Below are 22,602 nucleotides of genomic sequence, written 5' to 3' on the forward strand. Positions count from 1 at the left end.
GGCCCAGGTGCGCCGTGTTGCCTGGTGCCCTCCTCGGTGCCCCCTACATCGCTTCTTCTCCCTATAAATACCCCAAAAATCCAGAAACCCCAGGGGAGTTGATGAAAAACAATTCATGCCGCTGCAAGTTCTAGAACCACGAGATAAAAACTAGACCCTATTTCTGCACTCTACCGGAGGGGAACACGATCATAGAGGGGTTCATCATCGATTGGTGTCTCTCAGATGATGCGTGAGTAGTTCATATTAGACCTACGGGTCCGTAGGCAGTAGCTAGATGGCTTATTCTCTCTATGTTTCTCATAAAATGGTCTCTTGGGGTTCTTTGATGTAATGCTTTTGTGCGGTGTGTTTGTTGGGATCCGATGAACAATGAGTTTATGATTAGATTTTGCCACTACAACAAAAGTGATAATTTATGACGCTCATTCCTTGTCGATTCAATGAAAAAACGTCACAGTTTGTGAAATTAAGATGATTCCCTGACGTTTTTTCATTGAATCGTCACAGAATATGCGTCATAGATTATCACATTTGTTGTAGTGTGCCTTGAGTTTTGTATCCAATCTTGATTATTATAGCCTCGTATTTCTTCTCCGATATTCGGGTTTTGATTGGACATCTTGATCTATTTATCTTTCCATGTCAAGAGGTGCTTTGTTATGGGTTCAATCTTTCAGTCTCCTTTTCCAATGACAGAAGAGGCAGCAAGGCACGCATAAGATTGATCATTTGCCTTGAAACCATGAATCTTCACACATGATAGCCCAATACTGAGAACACTTTTCAAAAACAATTGCCATATTACAAGTTTATTATTTTTCCTTTTAACTTTGTCACATATAATGACGCAATGCAAAGTTTTTCCATTTTTTAATTATTTTTTTCCATTTTTATGCCCATTTCAAAATGCGATCGAAAAGGAGGGTATGACCGTTCCAAGCTAGTGGTTGAATCTTGGAAAACTTTTGGTGTTTCTATGACGAAATAGATACTTATGTACCAGAAATGATTATTGGGAAAAATAAAGAGCAAACTATAATGCACCTGCAGTTCAAATTTAACCCGCTTCCAACTGATTCGACGAACATTTGTCTTTTTCATGAGACGTGGATAAAAAAATTTGACACCCAGAATTTTGGTGAGTTGTAGATTAAATTTTGCCTAGTTTCTTATAAAAATGATTTGGTCCAATTTTGCAACAAATATATGGTAGGTCCTTAACAAAAAAACTCATTTTGGGTACTCGAAAAATGGAAAATGAATTTGCCGTCCAAAGAAAATAAAAACTTCCTTAGGCAACTTCATTTTGGGTAATATAATGACACAATGCAAAGGTTTTCTAATTTTTCGAACTATTTTTTAATTTTTCATGCCCATTTCAAAATGCGGTCAAAACGGAGGGCATGACCGTTTCTAGCTAGTGGTTGAATCTTGGAAAACTTATGGTGTTTCTGTGACTGAATAGGTACTTATGTATCTAGAAACGGCTTTTGGAAAGAATAAAGAGCAATCTAGAAGGCAACCACAGTTCAAATTTGACCCGCTTCCAACTGAATCATCGGAAATTTGTCTTTTTTAGGAGAGGTGCATCAAAATCTTTTGACACCCAACCATTTGGTTAATTGTACATTAAATATGGGCCAATATTTAAGAAAAATGATTTGGTTTTGCGTTGGAGCTCACGTGAATGGAGCTTTGTCAGGTGTCGTGGTGCTGTGTTGGAGCTCTTGGCATGCCGTTCAGAGCTGCAATGGAGGTTCATGGGGATGTCATCGGTGCTGCGTTGAGGCTTTTTCACGCTAGGTGCTGTCGTGACATATTGGTGTGATCAAACGATCACCAATGCGCACATCGGGCGTCTGCTAGTTGGATAATTTCTAGGAAAAATCATCTGGCTGACTGGTAGCGCGTATTGTTAATCGATTACGACCAATTTAGATGGTCATAACGTCATCATAGCCTGTACTTTGTTCTGATTGGTCTATGGACATGTCACGCGGATCAAGCATCAGAGACCGTCGGATAGTTCTAGATCCAACGGGCCACACCCCCTGACCCTCTCACCCACCCATTGCGAGCTCCTCTCTCTCCCCCGTAGTGAACCCTAGCCACTCTCCCCCCGCACACCACTCCTCCTCCCATCCAGATCGCATCCGCCACCTCCCCCCTTCCACATAACTGCCGCCACCTCCCTCTGGCGGAGCTCCCCGCTGTGCATGGTCTCCCCCAAGCCCTCCTCCTCTCTCCTATCCCCTTCCCTCATTGCGAGCCCTCCTCCGCCAGCCACCACCGACCTCGCGCCCGTACCACTCACACCACACCGACGGCCAAGGCCTCCGCCATCTCTCCGACAGCCGCCACCTCCACCCTATCCCCTCCCCACCCCTCCTCTCAGCAGAGGATAAGGGCGAGGTACATCAAGTGCGGACGCCATGGCACGCCCAGATCCGCCACACTCGCGCAGGGTTTCTTCGACCTGGGCCTCGATGGAGGTCGCCATGGCCTGCTCCGTGCCAACCCTCTCTTCCTCACCCCAGCTCATCTCACCTCACCTCATGCGGTGGCCAGATCGATCTCCTCCTGGCTGCATTTGCTCGGTCGTTTCTCACACCATGGAGCTTCCTAGCCTAGTACCAGCAGGAAGGGGAAGATACACCAGCCGCCGTGGAGCGAGGTGACGGACTCGACGGAGATGGCTGATGCTGCGGCTGCTCCTCTTTCTTCTCTGCTCCCAGGTACATGCAAGTGTTCTGACGGATGAAACCCGCCACTTAGTTGTGTACACAAATGAAACATCATCTCCTAAACAAGCATCCCGTGGATGGCTGAGTCTAGATCATGTGTGGCTAGGTGTTCAGTGTACTAACCAATCCTCTTTTCAGGTCATCAATTTCGAGCTGGCTATTTACTATTAGTGCATTCAGCAACCTGACCTCCATGGCTCCACACCCGGTTGACTGGCCGAGCTCTAAACTAGCATGGCTCATTCCAGGTTCACTCCTCATCCTTGTTACCCCAGCTGACAACCACAACCATTAAACTGAATTTAAACTAAATTTCTACTGTGTGCTTGCAGTAACACAAAGATGTGCACATGCTATTATTGGCGAAGAGCTCTGATTTTAAATGAAGATGAGGTGTGTGTCTCTTCTCTCGTGCCTAATTTAGCCTGTGAGTATATGGAAACAAGATTAATGCAATGAAAGCAAGGGAAAGGGGTCAAACTGTGGCCAAACTATTGATGAATTAAGAAATTCCACATGGTTTGGGTTTCTAAATTCAGTATATCCTATTCATTTAAATTCAGATTACCACTTCATCTAAAATAACTTGTTGTGCATAGTGTCAAAATATTCATGTCATCTCAAACCTGTGGCCAAACCATTGTACATTATGTTTTCAGTAAGGAGCTCAAGTTCTTAACACAAACTTGTTATGTTTTGAACACTAACTTTAATTTATGTTGATGCAGGAAATTGACTGATTCCTTCGAAATTCCCATGTTGGAAACAGTCCCTTACTCCACTCAGGTAATTGTATAATCTCTCCCGCTTCTAGGTTTCTAGACCTCGAATCTTTCGTTCAGATAGTTTGCAGTTGTTGGTGTATTCTCAACCATTGAACGCTTTTAGTCATCCTCTTTGCTGCATTCACGATGCTCAGAACAACTCTTGTCTAGTCTCCAGGATAATAAATGTTTCCAAAATACTTGTGCTCCATGTTTCCAGAAATAGTAGGATCACACATGTCAAAAAATACTGGAATAAGTTAGAAGTGGTGCATTGCTTGATTTATAAACTTGATGAATAGAACTCGTTCAATAGCTCTTTAGTCCTTCCAAAACAAGGTCTTGATGTCCCCCTTATAGAAAAATGTTCATATATGTTCTTGCATGATGCGTGTATGCATGTTGGATGGTCACGTTCTAGTGTACTAGCTAGCTAGTAAGCACTGTTTGGTTAGTGCTCTCCTGCTTGGTTGGCTAAACATATCCGTTTGTTTGATTTGGCTTCAGAGTTACATATTTTGATTTGAACTTGGCCTATGTTTATGCGCAATTTCTGTTAATTATCTTGAATGGTGTGGTACCGTGTCTATGCACGCAAAACATCCTCTCTCACTTTTGTTCGCATTTCTTTTATAGTACATAAATGTTTGATCCACATAAAGTAATACTTGTACACGCGCACAACGTCCTCTAACAAAAAAACTAATTAATTGTCTGGAGCACGTTTGTTTGCTTTCTTATTTAAGAAATCTCATGTCTCAAATATTTTTATTTCTAAAATGTTTTATATTTATTTCCTTTTGATTGATTCATGTAAAGTGTAATGTTGGGACAGTAGCAGATGTGACACTGTTCTATTGTGCAACTATGTTCGTTCTTGCTATATTTCTGCGTAAGGAAATGTATTCATGAGATCACTTATTGTGTTATGTAAACTTGGGAGATGTATTATGGGATGTTATATGATGGACGATTTTAATTCGACTTGGAGTTTTCTTGATTTGAATATGAAATATTGTTGGATTTAATATTGGACAAATAATTGGGTTGAAAAGGCCCAACAAATAAAATGAAAACAATTTCTGGAACAAAAAAAAAATTCTAATAAGGCCAAGGCCCAAATAAGTGGATGACACAAAGAAAATACAGAACCCCAAATTATTGGGCCATGCCCATGTAGCTAGGCAAAATAAAGAGAAAAAAACATTAAACAGGCTGAATTATTGGGTTGTGCCCATATAGATGGCTAGAATGGACCGGGCTGATTCCAATTTACGACCTTTTCATTTGGTCGTAATTCTGCCAAGTCTGCTTGCCATGGTGGATCCGACGTGGTGTGGGCAAACTTCTAACGACCAAAATGATTGGCCGTTAAACCTACGTCCTTTTTTTGGTCAATAAAATTCTACGACCATTCCAGCAGAAAGGTCGTTATAGTTCATCAGAGACCCTCAGCTTTTTACCGTATGTTTTTGGTCGTAAAACGGACACAAATGGATCAACGACCATTCGGTAACCAATATTGAAGGTCGCAAGTTATCATATTTCTTCTAGTGAACCCACAATTCATCGAATCCCAACAAACACACCGCACAAAAGGATTACATCGGGTAGGTCAAAGCAAAGATGCAATGATCATTGTATTGAAGATCAAGAGAGAGAGATAGAGAGAGATAGCCATGTCGGTACTAACAACCCGTAGGTCTGAGATGAACTATTTACACATCACCTTGGGAGTAGCAAGGATGATGTAGAGGCCCTTTGTGATCGCTCCCCCTTCGACAAGGCACCGGAACATGTTTCGTGTTTCGTCTAGATGGGCACATGACGGAACAAACACTTGAAGTGGTGAAAAAAGTGTTTCGTGAGCCTCTCTAGGATTTTTGGAATATATGTGCATTTATAGGCCACAGAGGGGCACCGGGAGGGAACCAGGGGAGCATGACCCATCAGGGCACGACCTACCCGTGTAGCGTGCACTATTGGGTCGCGCCTCCCTCGTGAGGCCTCTAGTCTCCTCCCGAACCTTCGAGGTCTTTTTTTGTTCCAAAAAAATCATGTAAAAGTTTCGTGGCAATTGGACTTCGTTTTGTACTGTAAATCTAAAAAGCAAAAAACATGCAGGAAAAAACAAATAACACTTGGCACTAGGTTAATACGCTGTGCTAAAAAATAATATTAATTGGTCAATAAACACCCAAAAAGCATCCTACAATGATAATATAATACCATGGAATAATAAAACATTATAATTATGTTGGAGACATATCACCATCCTGAAGCTTAATTCCGGCTCGTCTTCGAGTAGGTAAATGATAATAAGAGAATTTTTTATGTGACATGCTCCACAACATGTAATTTGTTGCAGGTTTGATCATTCGGAAATGATGAATTAGTAAACATTACCATAGTAATAGTTATAAAGATAATCAATGTAATCATCAAGTTTCGAACCATATGATCCTTACAAAATGTTCAACCCCTATTCATTTTATCATATAAATATAGCATGGCTTCATCCTCACCACATAAATACAAATATTAAGCACGATAATATCAAGTCAGGCAATTGGATTATACTTTTTAACGTGCGTCAACTTTTTATTATTTGCGTAACATATGAGCATGAACCATAGATATATCTTAAAGGTGGAATAGAATATGGTGGTACGTTTCAAAGGGGTGAATTGGGAGAAGAAAGCCTCGCATCAAATAGGCATATCAATGGGCTATGCATATGCCCATCAATAGATATCAATGCGAATAGTAGGGATTGCCATGCAATGGATGCACTAGAGCTATAAGTGTTCGAAAGTTCAGTGGAAGCTAAGTGGGTGTGCATCTAAAACCTCGACCATTTGAGGAAGCCCGTCAACGGAATATAAAATCCAAGTTTTATGAGAAAAAAATCCGACTAGCATATGGAAGTGACAAAACAAGAGATTCTCTATATGAATAACATGGTCCCAATTTGAGGCACGAGTGCAGAATTATAGGTAGTAGAACTATCTCTTCTCTCTGTTCTCTCATTCTTTTTTTCCTTTTTATTTTTTTGTTCTTTTTTTCTCTTGCTTTGAGGCGCGAGTGTGAAATTCCAAGTTCATTAAAATTACCCCCAAAAAGATGGTAATCATAGGAGCGGACCTCTCCGATGAGCAAGAGGTCGACCTCCTGTAGTTCGATAGGGTTAAATGGAACATTTTCCCGTGGAAGCCCATGGACATACCAGGAGTCCTTGCAAGGAAGTGAGTGTGGTCAAAGAGTCCCTCTATCACTTTGTCACCAAAAAACAAGAAGACATCAAAAAATAAATCTCCTGACTCCTAGTTATTGGGTTCATCACGGAGGGTGCACACCCTGAGTGTCTCGCCAACCCTTGTGAGCGCTCCTGTCCTCGCCATGTTAGACTTTGATTAGTTGTTTGTCATTGAAACCGATGTGTTCAACACCTACGTGGTTGTTGTGCTAGCCCAGGAAGGACACCCATCCAAATGCTTCAGCAAAGCGCTAAGGTTGTGCAATCAGAATATCTCTACATGCGAGGAGTTATTTCCATAATGATGGGGTATTCAGCAAGTAGTGCGGATACCTGTAGGGTGGCCCCTTCACTATCTTCATGGATCACAAGAGCCCCTACAACCTCGGGGATCATTGATTGAGAAACGATCTGAAGAACAAGGTAATGGATAAGCTTGTTGTCCTACAATTCAAATTACATAACCGCTTAAGCATCGACAGTGGTGCGACGAACATGCTCTCATAGGTGGGCCTGGGCATGAATGTCTCTACAGTATGTCTTCTAGTCAGCTTAGGTACGTGATGTCGCGAATTCGTATGCCATCGACGCGAATGCTCAGGAGACCCTCTTTAACTCGTCATCACTAGCCCCAACTAGGAAGTCTACTAGCTATACAGAGGGCTTATTTATCTCCAGAAATCGCCTCTGTATATACGACAACATGATACCCACACAAAACTTATATCGGACGTCCATGATAGTGCCATCAGTGGCCATTCTGACAACATGACCACCTACCATTGCGTGAAGAAGTTTCTCTTCTCGACGAGCATGAAGACTTACATGTACAACTAAATTAAGAAGTGATTGGTCTTCCAACATGCCAAGCACGAGCACCACTGCCCAGTCGGCATGCTCGCCCCTCTGCCCATGCCCATCGTGCCCAGGTAGGACCTTATGATGCATTTCGTGAAAGGCATGCCCAACTGAGAAGGATTCGATGTAGTCCTAGTCATGCTCGATTGATAGAAAAAGTTCACGGATTCATCCCCCCTTGTGCCACCCCTTCACCTTAACGTAGGTCGGTAGGCTTTACTGGTACAACGTGGTCAAGCTCCACGATCTGGCCATTCCATCATCTCAAACAATGACAGCATCTTCACCAACATGATCAGGCGCAAGCTCTTCACCAACATAGGAACCAAGCTGCCCTACTCGACGGCCTACCACTCCAGATAGGCGGTCGGAGCGAGCGATTTTACTAGTGGTTAGAGATGTGACTCCGTCGAGTGGGGCACGACGCCCTAAGACACTAGCGGTGTTGGCTTCCCATGGAAGAGTTTTGGTACAACATCTCATACCACTCTACAAGGTTTGGGACTAGGTCCTCCTCAAGTTGCAGCCGTATGCGCACAGATTGGTAGCCAACCGACCATACAGTAAGCTAGCATACAAGGTCTTCAAGGCCTTCATGATCGAATAGAAGATTGGCCTGAGCTGTCCCTATTGCCGACCAACCGCACCAACAATGTCTTCCATATCTCACAACTAAAGCCCTTTACTCCCAACTACACGTTGGTCTTCTCTAAGCTACCACATCTACCCAACATTCTTGGCCAGTCTAACGAACCAACAAAGATCGTGGAGCACCACATGGTTATGCGTGGCAATAGCGCTCTGGTGCAGCTCAAGGTGCGATGGCCATCCTCGACCAAGGAAGCAACTACATAGGGAGACTACACCATGCTTCTTCGCGGGTTTCCAACTGCAGCTATCACTGCTAGGAAAACCTTATGGATGGAGGCTTATTAGTAGCATGGTTAACTGTAACATGTTACACTAGTAGAAATTGGCCCATTTGTCCTGGTTCCAGAGGCCCATTAGCCCTGGTTCTGGAACCAGGACTACAGGGTCAGGACTAATCCCAAAACCTTTTGTCCCGGTTCGCTTACCAACTGGGACACAAGGGTCTCCACGTGGTCGCTGCAGGGAGCCCAGGAACGAGGAACTTTGGCCCCGATTGGCCGCACCAACCAGGACCAAAGGGCATCCACGCGTCAGCATCTGGCAGGAGCTGGGTGTCATAGGAATGAACTGACAGTAGAGGCGTAGGGTAGGAATAGAGAGGGCAGATTCCTAGCTACAGCAAGCTTGTACACAAGATGTATGAGATCATGCCCCTCTCGTGGAGGTAACAACCCTACGTCTCAGTGCTCGGGAGCTCTTGCAGTGTGGAATGCGTGTTACAAGGGGTGCGAACCCTTGTGCCAGAGGGAAGGGTGGCTTATATAGAGTGCGCTACCCCTCATCAAGGCCCAACATCTAAGGGTTCGATCAATAGGGTTTAAAGGTGTACATTACTGATAACGTATGTATGTAATTAATGCTATTCATGACCATATGCTGAACGCTCGCCCGTTCTCCTTCGTGGAGGTGGCTTCTGGTTTTCTACGTCGACTCGTGTCTTCCGAGTGGAAGTTGGTTGTCGAGTGAAGGGGAATATCTTCCGAGTGACTTCTTACCGAGTGAATTTTAGATGCCATGGACATCTAGTCGGAATCTTCTTTGTGACCCTCCAGCAAATAATGAGGTACCCTTAGGGAGGACACTTAGGTGGGGCATGTGACCCTACCCTAGGTACATATCCCCATCATTAGCCACCGAATGGATCGGGGTTCGAGTGAGGAAGGGGTCGATGCACATTCTGTCGAGCCGTACTGATCTTGAACATACTTTTGGGTTTGATAGAACTTCGTGTCAGCTGAAATCTTCGTCATTCGCCTTGATCGATTCTGTTGTGACGCATGTCCGATCGAATTGAAGTACTTGAAGTTAATTCGAGTGACTGCCGAGATCTTGAGATGTGACAGATCACTTCGTTAGGTCCTCATCTCACGGGATTCGAAATTTCGGGTTTCGCACGCTGCACGGTGATGACACAACCGCCAAGGCAAGCATGGCAACGATGCCTCGATTATCCCGCCATCATTATCGCCACCCATCACATCTCCTCTGTTATTGGGAAGGCAGAGTTATGGGGGGTCCACCTGTCAGCGACTCACTTGGGAGATTATATTAATCAGATTGGCGTTAGGGTTGAGGTAGTGCTTTCCCCTGATTCTTCCTCGTCTCCTCTCCACCTCCGTTTCACAGGCGCTGCTTGGGTTTGTCTCCGCCACTGCGGCAATGACGAAGGGTAAGACAACCAAGCTCGAGCGCACCAAGAAGGGCGGGAAATCAAAGAAAACAAGCGACGGATCTACGCTGCCGCTGTGGTGGATTCAGAGAGACTTTCTTCCTTCCGCCAACAAGAAGGATGATGTCTTGGAGCTTGTGGGGCATGGGATGGTGGCTGAAAAATGTTGGAGGCTGCCAGAAGGAGGGCTCCAGCCGGAGACCCGCGAAGGGGAACGAGTCCTTCTCCTGACCCATATTGAGCGACGTTTCTCTCTGCCCCCGCATCCTTTTCTTCGCGTCTTTCTCTATTATTTCAGAGCAAAACTTCATCACCTCCCTCCAAAAACCATTCGGTATCTCTCTGCATTTGTCACACTGTGCGACTGCTTCCTGGGCTGTCCTCCTCACTGGGAACTTTTAAAGCACGTCTTCTCTATGCGATCCGAGACAGTGAAGAAAGCCAACCCGAGTGACAATAGGACTCAAGTCATCTAGTTATGCGGTGGTATATGGATCCAAAAGAGGGGTAGGAGTACATATCCCCAAATGACTGTTCTTGAATAGGTCCAGAATTGTCAATTGACATGGTTCTATTGCAATGACATTACGTCTCCGAACATGTCGACTGGCCTTCCTCCTTTCACCTTGGATCGTCCGACTCCTCCGAGGTCAATAAATGTGTTCGAAGATGGGAAGACTGAGGTGGATATGTTGGTAGCCGAGGTGTTTAACTTGGTCCGAGGTTGAGTGACGGGAATGGATCTGCTCGAGATGTTCCTTGGCCGGCGCATCCAACCACTCCAGGCGAGTGACCACGATATGTGGCACTACTCGGGCCCTGGGGAATCCACTCGGTCGCATCCTGAGGAGGTTTCGGAAGATAACATAGCTGAGTGGATCAAGAGCATCACTGGACCTTGTGACAATCCCATAGGAACCAAGCAGGATGCACCTTATTCTGCTGAGAACAAACCATGGAAATTGGTACGTAATATCCTTTCCCACTGCGTTCATGTCTCTATCGGGTGAATGGATATTTGACTGACTAATTTTGCACTACTAGAAAAAAGGCTATTAGTGGCGCACCTACTTTGTCTATTAATGGCGCACTATAGGTGTGCCACTATTATCACGCCACTACTAATAAATAGTAAAGGTGCACCCTTGGTGTGCCACTATTAATATACATAACAGTGGCGCACCACTTGGTGCGCCATCACTATCCCAGACACTAATGGCGCACCAGCTGGTGCGCCATTACTATCCTAGACACTAATGGCGCAACACCTAGTGGGCCATTAAACTGCAATTTGGTGCGCCACTACTATGAATATTAGGATTTTTTTTGCTTTTCTGATATTTGTACATGTTACAAAATACATTATAGCACAAAATATAAACAGCACAACATATAAACAGCAGATTTATCGAATACAATAGAAGATTAGTCTCCGAATACAGTTCATCATATTAGTCTCCGAATTCAAAATAATGAACAAAGTTAGAACATTACAAGTCTCGAGACCACGAGTAGCGAGTTTGTATTCACATTACAAGTCGATATCAAAACTACCATCACATAGAAGAGGGTTGCGGTCACGATGAGCATCATCGCGATGAAACTGATCTTCATCTGGTTCCTCCTCCGCTCCCTCCTCTCTCCCGCTAGATAGCGAGCGTATCTAGCTTCCGCCTCCGCCCTAGTGGTGTACCCTTTGGAACTGTTATCGTTGAAACAGTGAACCTGTCTCCAACACTCCTCCCAGTCGTCGTAGACTCCGGGAACCTCACCCTTGTACATGACATACGACGGCATCTCTATGCACTAGACAAACAAAACGTTAGTAGCAATTCACATATAATATATAAGCAATATATTAGTATGCAACCAAAGGATCGGAAGAGAAAAGCAACACATTAATAGCACGATTCTTGGTCCTACTAATAAATAGCATCGACTACACATATAAGTTGAACGACTGTCCAAACTAAAGAGACATACAAGCTCATTAAATTTTAATTACAACATAGCATCATTACTTTCGACTCAACAGAGGGATCGAAGCTTGTATGAAGCCGCCGTCTTTCGTGATGGTCATGAATGTGCAGTCGTTGTCAGCGTGCATTTGTAGCATTTAGTCAATTTCACTTATGGACGGTTGACAGTTTAGGTAGAACTGCTACGATCTAGGAAGGACATCTTGATAGATGACTTCTGCCAACTCCGACTGGATGTGAAAGAATTCTTGTCTGCTGTCCTCGTCCTGGATTGCCGACAAGCGTGCAACACATTCTTTGAGATAATTTGGTAGCATACGGTGATGCTGGTCCTGTATGATCGCCCACATGTGATGGAGGGCGTAGTAGGCATCCTTCTGATTGCCACGCGGCTGCTTGATGCAGGGGAACATTGTTACGTGGGTGAACAGGTGCTTTCCATACCTAAGAATTGGCCTCCTAAACGTGCCTCCAGATTTGGCGTAGCCGGGGAGGACATCATTAGGAACTTTCTTGATATTTGTGTAGTCTTTCTTCGACTGACGGTCCGAGTCGTAATACGTGGCCATGGAATATTTCGGGCTTAAGAGGATGAGTGTGCAATGTGTGTCACTGCACAAAACACGGAATGTTAAAAAAAGAACGATCGAAATCTAAGAAATCATATGTTACGGGGCGATGAGGGGATGACTTACTCGGAAAAGTAAGGCACGAGGAAGTTATCCTTATCTGCATTCGCTAGAATGACGCCTTCAAGGTATGAACTCGTGACTTGCCGGTCCCAGCGTCGTCCAACAGCTTGGCACACATTTAGAAGGGGTCTACTATCACGATGTCCGGGGTCTTGTCTCTAATGATCCGCATCTCCATACTGAGCGAAAATAGCGTAATGAAGGTGTAGTGCAGCGGATAAAGGTTAAGCATAGCGAAGATGTCATCAAACCGCAGGACGATCATACGCCCGATGGTGCTATCGACAAAGCACTTGCCCTCTGGCACCTTGGCCACGAAAACCGGGTATGTCACATCATTCTCGGAGAGACGCCGCTTCTCCATATAACGAACAACGTCATGCAGACTCCGCATAGCACCGGTTGCAGCATTGAGCAGATTAGTCGGTAGCATCGGCCTACCCGCCACATGCACCCTCCTCTCAATATCCTTAGATATTGGTGGCCCGTCCTGAGGACGGATCGTACTCGTTGCCGGCTGTCTCACACTCTTGTTATTTTTTCTTTTCCGTCCCTTCTGCTTCTTCTGTTATAATGGGATCGAGTACTGCTCAGAGACCACCTTCTTGAGTGTGTTGGGGCTGATAATATTTTGCACCTCGACTATTTGAGTCTTGGTGAAGGCGGAAGCTAGAGGCGTTTCCTGAGAACTGAACAGACAACGCCAGTTGAAATTGGGTTTCTCCGCAGTACCAGCTAGATCGCCATCGTCTTTTGCAGGGTTGGGTTCTTGAGAAGGAGGCCCGAACAATTCACCACCGGACCCATGTTCATTGTTGTACTTATCGACGTTGGAAATTGTATCGTCGCCGTCGTATGGATCCTGTGCCATATGCATGTTCGGATCAGCTGACAGCGGTAGCGTTGCGGCGGTCTTGCCATGGATTGGCGCCGGCGCGACTGGCGGTGTTGTCTGTGGGGTGATGTCCCCTGCCCCCAAACGAATCTGGCTCTTCGGCCAAAGCATGCACGAGTTTAAGCAGGCGGTAAGGGTCATCACATCATCTTCATCGGCCCCAGCGGGTCGATACGGAGGTAACAAGTCATCGCAACCCGGCAGCACCTGAACCAGTTGAACCCTATACACGGTGGGTGGCATCGGATTACCGTGGAACACACGGTTGCCCGGTTCAATGATTTTCTCCTTGGCGACATCAATCAACTCGCCGTCCACGAAGTGTAGGAGAGTGCATGGAATGTTCGCGTCGCCCTGGGAAAACATGTAGGGTGTTAGGGATGTCTAGTCAAAGGCAAGGAGATGAAGTCATTGGCCGAGGCTTAGTTACCGTGATGGCGTCAAGCTCGGCTAATGTCGAGGCACCGCCAACAGCGGGCGTGCAAGTAACAGAGGGGGCGCTTGATGCCGAGGTGCCGGCCGGCGTATTCTTCCCACACACGGGTGCATTAACTTCCAATACCGGCGCCGACGCCGGAGGCACTTGCAATGCCGCCTCCGCCTGAGACACCAATGCCGGTGCGTTGTGCGAGTTGCTTCCCATGAAGCTGGGAATCTGGGGCGGCCCCTGTTGGCCGCCCGCAATCCACCCCCGCAGCCCCTCAAGAAAGGAAGGCATAATTGCAGTGCTCGTCACTCCAAGTTGGTCTCGCACTTTCTCTGGGACTATCTCCGGAATCCGCGCCACTTGTTCCTTGAGTTCTTTAAACTCGCGCTCCTCGCTTTCCGAGATGGTCTTTCTGTCCTTTCGCCCAGCCTTATAGTATTCTGACCATTTCATAGACAAGCCTTCACCGGCAACATGACCAGTTAACGATGGCTTACTGAGCTTATCCTTGTATTTCATTACGTTCTACGCCCTATTTAAAGTGATGTTACAAGGGGCAGACGGGGAGCTCGGAGACCCCGTGCTACTGCTTTTAGTTTCCTGCGGAAGGAACGTTAACCATTTAGAAATTTGGCTTCATTAATTAGAATGCAACCATATAAATCTAATTACGCGGGGGTGTATTCCTTACCAGAACACGCTCAAGCTCCTTCACCTTCGGATCCGTGGAAAGCTCCTTTGTTACCGGGTCCACCTTGTACCGGGCCGTGACATAGTTCCTGGTCTACTTTTCATGATATTTATCAAAGAGTGGCGGTAGGCCTTGCTCGGCACGCTCCGTGTCCTCCTTGTCCCATTTAGGTTCCGCCACTCTGTAACCGCCGGGACCGAGTTTGTGGACCCCAAAGTTCAAGTCCCGCATATCTTTCCCCCGCTGACTTGATTCCGCGGATTCATTGCTCTCGCACTTGATCTTGAACTCCAGGTAGTCAGCTTCGCTGACCGAAGGATTTGTCTCCTTGATCTTCTCATAACTATCACCTCTTAGAATCCTTCTCTTCATCGAGGCTCTCCAAGTAGCCAGGGCCGTGCTCATCTTCGTGAGGGTGGCACTGTTCACTTTATTCCCTGCGAGGCATGTGTTTGCGATGTCACCGCGGAACTTGTATCGTTCGTGCAGCTTCGTGAAGAGGAGGTTGCGCAAATTCGCTCGGCATTGATGCCTTAGGTTCTCGGTGTTGATCGAGACGTTGCTCTACAGAATGCACCCGAGTTGTCCCGTGTACCCACCGACTAATTCTTTGGGATCCTTTGGATGCCCACTGGAGGACACTTCGGTAAATTCCTCCCTGACGGTGCCAAGCACGTTCGGGCACCGGTCCTTCCGTTGCTTCTTCGGTTGGTTGCCATCTGTGCGTTCGCTGCCATCATCAATGGTGGCATCCCTGGCGGCACCATCAGTGGTGTCATCCTCGATGCCACTATTAGTTGTGTAGTCGGGATCGGTGTCTTTCGCGACATCCTCATAGCGGTGAGGTTCTTCCTCCAGCTCCTGGGACAGCTCCCAAAATGGCTTGCCCGAACCGCCGACCTCATCGTTGTTGGCGATGTTCGCTCTATATAGGAAAAAAGGCTACTAGAGTTATTGGATGAGATCAGGGTAGTATCTATTCTTCTCAGATTTAGAGTAGCTCCTTATTTCATATATGGAGTATTAAGTAAGTACTTGCATCACATATATATAACCCCAATAGAATTAAACTATGTTCCCTGCACACATAAGGTATGGCTAACAGGGAAAAATCAAGTAAAGGCGTATTAATTTGTGTATGCATAACCGTGCATATCAACAAGGGATTATATAGGCTTCCGAAAATCTTACTTTATCCTGTAATCATATCGATTAATGGGAAGAAAAATTATATTGATTAATGGGCAGAAAAATCATATTGATTAATAGGCAGAAAAATCATATTGATTAATAATTATCAAAATCTGAGAAGAATAGATGTAGAGTTATTGCATGACATTCTTTTCCATAACTCTTACAATGGTGCAAATACTCTTGTAGGGTGTTGGATATAATAAACTCATATTGATTAATGTGGACTAACCGAAGAATGTTCTGAATTGGAGATCACCATCATTCCATGAAACAATATTTCCAGCAAATCTATATAATAGCTAGGCAAATAAATATTCATGTAATCATTAGGGGTTTTAAGGGAGTTATTATTTGGTATCCAAGTAATTGTGGAAACATTAATACATGTAAGATCAATGACCCTACATGAAAATAACCACATATCTTGTAATAGTTCCATTGAATGATTGGCCAACATGCCTTAAGAAATGTACCATTAAATCCATCTGGTCCAGACCCTTCATCCGATTGAATAGAGGCTTGGTGCTAGCTTTAAGAAAAAAATTTGGTGCTAGCTTCAAGAAAAAACTTGGAAATATACAATCAACATGAACAACACATTAAATTTCATGCATCCAAAAAAAGTGATGAAAATCTTAAGTGACACTGTCACATAATTTTTGTCACCAGTTTCTCGGGAGTTATCTTTTGGTATCAAAATAATTATGGAGTCATAAATACATCAAAGACCAGTGACTCCTAAATGATAAACCCACACATGTTTTTAAGAATCTCGTTTAATGATTGGACCACATGCGTGTAGAGGAATAGAGACAACTACATGAAGAATTACTCCTAGAAGAAATGGGCAGAAAAATCATGGAAGCAATCAAGGGTTTGAATAAGATTATTTTGGACCCATTTCACTCGCATAAAAAATAAACATAAGAATTAAAAAGAAATAAGCTCTGTTTTCAAGAAAGGATAAGGATTTTGTTTCGGTTGAGAATCGGGCACCTTCTAGGTCAAGAAAATTGGGCATGACCTTTGCTAATTTTCTTGACCAAGGAGATCCCAATTCTGAAGCAAAACAGAAATTAATATACATTTAAGGAGAAAGGGGTAACCTTAAGATTGTCAGCAAATGCTGGCACAAGCAGCTCTACTATCCCAACTTAAGCGATGAGAAGTTCATAATAAGAACTTGATGACCTTCTCAATGCTACAAGCTGTCCTTTCATGTTTTACTTCAATACGAAGATACTTTGGCTTTAGGTATATATGACGGCAGTTGGATTTCAAAGACATGGGCTTCATTCTCATTACCTACGGAACATCACGATCGATAGTCATATGTTGAGCTAGATTGACCAAGATATGCCTTACATTAATCACCCAAACTAGGTGGCCAGTTGTTACTTAGTAGCTACAAGTGTGTCCTTGTATGGAGCATGACAGTCATTTATCCATATACGGAGGGAGAAACAAATTAAATTACCCGTAGATACGCTGCCGTACAGAAGTGGACGTTGGATTACACTCTAAGTGCAAACGATAGGTTCCCTAAGCCAAATCCCCAAAGCATGAAAAAGAAAAGAAGTAAACTAATCAAAGAGTCTACGAAAATATAAAGCTGCCCTAATGCTTGCAATGGAGGGAGTAATCAAGAAGCCTTGAATTGCATGCTCAACGATCAACTGATCATCGCATCATTCGCCATAGCACATGATGCAGAGTGATCAAGTAATTGCATATATTACGGCCCGTCTTTTTCTTGCACACCGGAATCGTAGTATATACTCTACAGTTCTTGCGACTATAGAGTGACAGAGGCATTTACGCAATCATAAGGTAGGCATTTCTAAATCGCACCTTATAAATCGATAGGGAGTCGTCAACCACCACAAGCTCCAAGTTACCGGCCGCGACGGGCGATTCCTGCAAGACAAATAAGTCGACATCGAACCTTCCCCGGTAGCAGAGCGAGAAGAGGGATAAATACCTCGGAGAGGAGGACCTCGACAGCTGGCGACGGAGGCGGAGGGGGAGGAGGGATTCCCCGGTAGCGCTGTCCCCGTGGAGGAGGAGGAGGGAGTCCCCAGCGGCGCAGTCCCCGTGGAGGAGGAGGAGGGAGTCCCCGGCAGCACAGTCCCAGTGGAGGAGCAAGAAGGAGTCCCTGGCGGTGCAGTCCCCGTGGAGGAGGAGGAGGGAGTTCCTGTGAGAGGAGAGGTGGGAAGAAACGATGGGCGTTGTGGGGAGAGTGAGGGGAGGGGGAATGAATTGGTATAGTGGGGGAGGGTTAGCAATGGCGCACCATTTAGGGGTGCGACATAAGTAAGATGATACCAATGGCGCACCTTCTAGTGGTGTGCCATAAGTAAGCTCATAGCAATGGCGCACCTTCCCCACGTGCTCCATTACTAACTTTTTTTTGATTTTTTTGATTTTTTTGATTTTTAGTTGCATGTAATAATTTTGCCGCCTATCTAGTATACTTTGTATTTAGTTCATCTATTTTCTTAGTAAGAACTATGTACGACCAAGAACTATGTCCTTTGGGACATGTTCTTCTATATATTTGTAGGTTTGGTCCACATTCGGATGTTGATGTACGTAGTAGCATCCTTTGTATGGATTTGGTTGGATCTCTGAGGACTACAACCATGCGTGAGGACAAATAAAGGGTGGCTACTTAATGAAAAGAGCTAATCACTCATTTCCACTTGTTTAGCCAAACGAGCTAATTTGTTTTACGAGTAGCCCGAGGAAAGCATGTTTTACACCTAACCCATCCATAAACCTCACGGAGATTTAGAATTACATGATATGGTTGAAAAAAGTTAGATGGAACAACAGTCATCAAAGATTGAGCTTGCCACTAACACAGACGCGGCCGACACGTCATGATTCCATCTTAGCTATCTTTTCACAATGATCTTCTTGCCCTTTTTTCTTGCGGTTGAATAATTTAGCCCCGGAATCCCTTGAATTCTTCTCTTGAACGGACGTCCTTTAGGTAGGGTGGTCCTGCTTCTTCTTGTGGTGTGTTCTACTTCATCGTCGTCATCATCTTCCATATTCGGGTCGCCGTACTTGTCGAAGTCTTGCTCATTGGAGACTGCATCCATTCTGATGATGTTCCTTTTGAGTCTCCTCACGACAACACGACTGGGCTTTGACGGGTCGGTGATGAAGAAGCATTGGTCTACTTGGCAAGCCAGTACCCATGGCTCATTTTTTGCGGTGACGTTTGCGCCCGCGGTCTTGGATTTGTCTTCGTGTATAACCTCGGTGGTGAAATACCGGTCTTCTTTTAGGACGCTCTTGGCCCATATGACACGGAATATCGGAACCTTCTCTCCAGCGTAGCTCAGCTCCCAGATCTCCTCGATCCTTCCATAGTATCTGTCCTTGTCATTACCGCTGTAGGATTCCATTGTTACCCCGGAGTTCTGATAATCACTCTTCATGTCCTTTTCCTCGGTGTAGAATGTGTAGCCGTTGATATTGTATGCCTCATAGGTCATCAGGTTGTGCTCCGCGCCCTGTGACAAGGCGAATATGAGTTTTTCTTCCGTGGAAGAATCCTCATGTAAAGGGTACGACAGAAGCTTGTCCTTGAACCAACGTGTGAAATATGAGTTGTGCTCTTTCATTATATCTCCGTCAGTCCTCTGTTGGCCTCGGTCATTGTATGTCTTCTCAATAAAGGTTTTGTGCTCTACCACCCAAGGATCGACCACGTCTATGTGTTGTAGCGCGACTAGGTTTGCTCTTTCAAAGTCGGCGAGTCGACCCTTGAAGTCGACATGCATTTCGCAGCGACCCTCGCCGTGACCCCATCCGGCGAGCCTGCCGAGGTGCCTGTTGACGGGCAGACCAACGGGGTTTTAGATGCCTAGATAATTCGTGCAGAAGGAGATGCACTCTTTGGTTAGAAAGCCCTAGGCTATGCTTCCATCTGGACGTGCCCTGTTGCGAACGTATCCTTTGATGACACCATTCATCCTTTCGAACGGCATCATGTTGTGCAGGAACGTCAGCCCAAGTTCGATGATATCCTCCACAATATGGACAAGCAGATGCACCATAACATCGAAGAATGCGGGCGGAAAGTACATCTCAAGCTCGCACAGTATCACCACGATCTCTTCCTGTAGCCTTCTGAGTTGCCTCATGCCAACCGACTTCCGAGAGATGACGTCGAAAAAGTTGCATATGCCAAATAGCGTTTCACGGACGGGCGCGTCCATGATCCCACGGATTGCAACTGGAATCAGCACGTGACAGTCGAGAGACTTCATCCCGCTGAACTTCTAGTTCGCTGAGTCTAGTATCTGCTTATCTTCCCCGCGTAACCGTAAGGAAGTTTTACTCATACGAGGGAGGTAAAAAACTGATCGATCTCCTTCTGACTTAGAGTGAAGCACGTGGGAGGGCAGTCATATTCGATCTTCCTGGCCTTTTTGCCTTTGCGACGACTTTCCATGTCCTTCGCCTCATCATAATCATCATCATCATTAGGGCGTTTTGTGTGAAGCTCCTCCCTGATGCCCATTGATTGCAAGTCTCCCCTTGCTTTCGGCCCATCTTTGGTCCTCTCTGGCATGTTGAGCAGGGTACCAAGCAGACTCTCGCACACGTTCTACGTGATATGCATGACATCAAGGCTCTGAGGTACACGGAGGATCTTCCAATATGGAAAGTCCCAGAAAACAGACCTCGTTTTCCATACCTTTAGCAGCGGCTCTGGCGCCTTTCGCTTCTTTCCTGACGGTGGACACTCTTTCCTATTTTCAATAGCTCGTCTATTTTATCACCGCTCCTCGTACATGGGGGTCTTCGGGGTTTGGTTTCACCATCAAAAAAATCCTGGTGTTTTCCCCATGTATCATCGTCGCGAAGCCACCTTCGTTGTCCCATGAACACGGTTTTTAAAGACACGGGATCTCTATCTAGCTGACGATACGTTGTGTCATCCATGCACCTGATGCATGCACAAAATCCGTGGACCACCTGCCCCGCGACATATCTGTAACCGACATAGTCGTGCACCGTCAGGAGCAGTGCGGCTCTCATAGGGAAATATTGTCTCCCTGCAGCGTCCCACGTATTAGCTGGCGTTTTCCACAGCGTGTCTAGCTCCTCTTCCAGCAACCCCAGATACAAATTGATGTTGTTCCCTGGTTGTTTCGGCCCTTCAATAAGCATACTCATGTGAATGTACTTCCTTTTCATGCACATCTAGGGGGAAGGTTGTACATCCACACACACACAGGCGAGGTATTATGTGTGCTTCTCTGGCTGCCAAACGGATTGACTCCATCAGTGCTCGCGCCCAACATGATTTTCCTTGGATTGTCCCCAAATTCTAGGTGTTCGAAGTTCAACGCTTCTCACTGGCTCGCATCCTTAGGGTGACTCAGCATCTTGTCTTTTTTATTTATCTCTGGATCATTTCCGTCATCTTCTCACTTCTTCTCCTCCCTATCCGCGTGCCAACGCAGGAGCTCTGCTTGCTTAGGGTCCGTGAAATAACGCTGCAGACGAGGAGTGATCGAAAAGTACCATACCACTTTTCGAGGATCTTTCTTCCTCTTCTTGTATCGAGTGATGCCGCACACCGGACATATGGTAGACTCCGCGTGCTTGTCCCGATAAATGGTGCAATCGTTCATGCACACATGGTATTTCACGAGCGATAAATCCAGAGGACACACTATTTTCTTCGCCTCCTCGAAACTGGTCGGGCACTTGTTCCCCATGGGAAGACGTTTGTGCCAGAATGGCATGTTCTCGTTGAAGCATGTGTCGGTCATTTTGTGTTTTACCTTCATCTCCAGAGCCATGAGCGTTATTTTCAGGCAGGTATCCTCGGGCCTGCATCCTTCATACAATGGAGTAACCGCGTCTATCTTCAATTGATCCAGCTTGTCTTTCTCTCGGGCGTCAGCTCTTGCGTTAACCGTCTGCTTGAGAACCAGCTCTTGAATATGAGGGTCCTGCACCTAGCCCATCGATGGTCCATCGTCGTCTACTCCGGCATATTCACCTTCATGATCATGCCCTTTGTCTTGATCTTCCTCATCATCATATCCGGCATATTCTACGTGATGACTGTGTCATGCATCTACTTCGTGATCATGTCGTGGAGATTCTTCGTATTCTCGCCTGCCCTCACCGCTATTGTATTGCAGCCCTTCCTTATTTCTTGTTCGGCCCCCATGGACAACTTCATAATCATATTCATCACCTTGCCACTGATAGCCATCCATGAAACCACGCACGAGCAGGTGGTCCCGCACCTGTCTGGAATCCGGGTCCATAAGGCTCTTCAGGTTGCATCTTCGACACGGACATCTTATCTCTGTCTCGTTCTTTTGACGCATCTCGACCTTCGCGGAGCTCAAGAACCTATTCACGATGCCTTCGGTCATCGTGCGGACCATGGTCGCGTGCGGGGTAGAGCAAAACAATATTTTAGAACAAAAAAAAATGGCATGACTTTGCCTATAAATAAGACCAAAAATAATGCATAGTGCCAAATTCTCGCCGAAACGGAAATGAATCAACATTCCGGAAAATATTGGCAACTATCGCATTTCAAATACGGTACCTACAAACTCAAACTTATGCAACACCACAAACATACGTAGATCTAGGACATAAAAAGTGTGTACACGTTGGAGGGAGAAAAAAGTAGATCTAGAACATAAAGAAAGCTTTCCCCTTACTTACCTATCAAAAAAGGAAATTTAACCATTTAATTTGGGTGAATCTATGGTGCAAATGAGGTCAGG

The 22,602-nt window shown here is 45.5% G+C and overlaps 1 pseudogene; it reads right to left on the reverse strand.

Annotated features, from left to right (window-relative positions):
• Positions 1-2,630: 2,630 nt before the first annotated feature.
• LOC123405124 lies at positions 2,631-14,457 on the reverse strand (annotated as a pseudogene).
• Between the last annotated feature and the right edge of the window lie 8,145 nt (positions 14,458-22,602).

This window comes from Hordeum vulgare, chromosome 6H, assembly GCF_904849725.1.
Source record: "Hordeum vulgare subsp. vulgare chromosome 6H, MorexV3_pseudomolecules_assembly, whole genome shotgun sequence".
Taxonomy (NCBI): Eukaryota; Viridiplantae; Streptophyta; class Magnoliopsida; order Poales; family Poaceae; genus Hordeum; species Hordeum vulgare.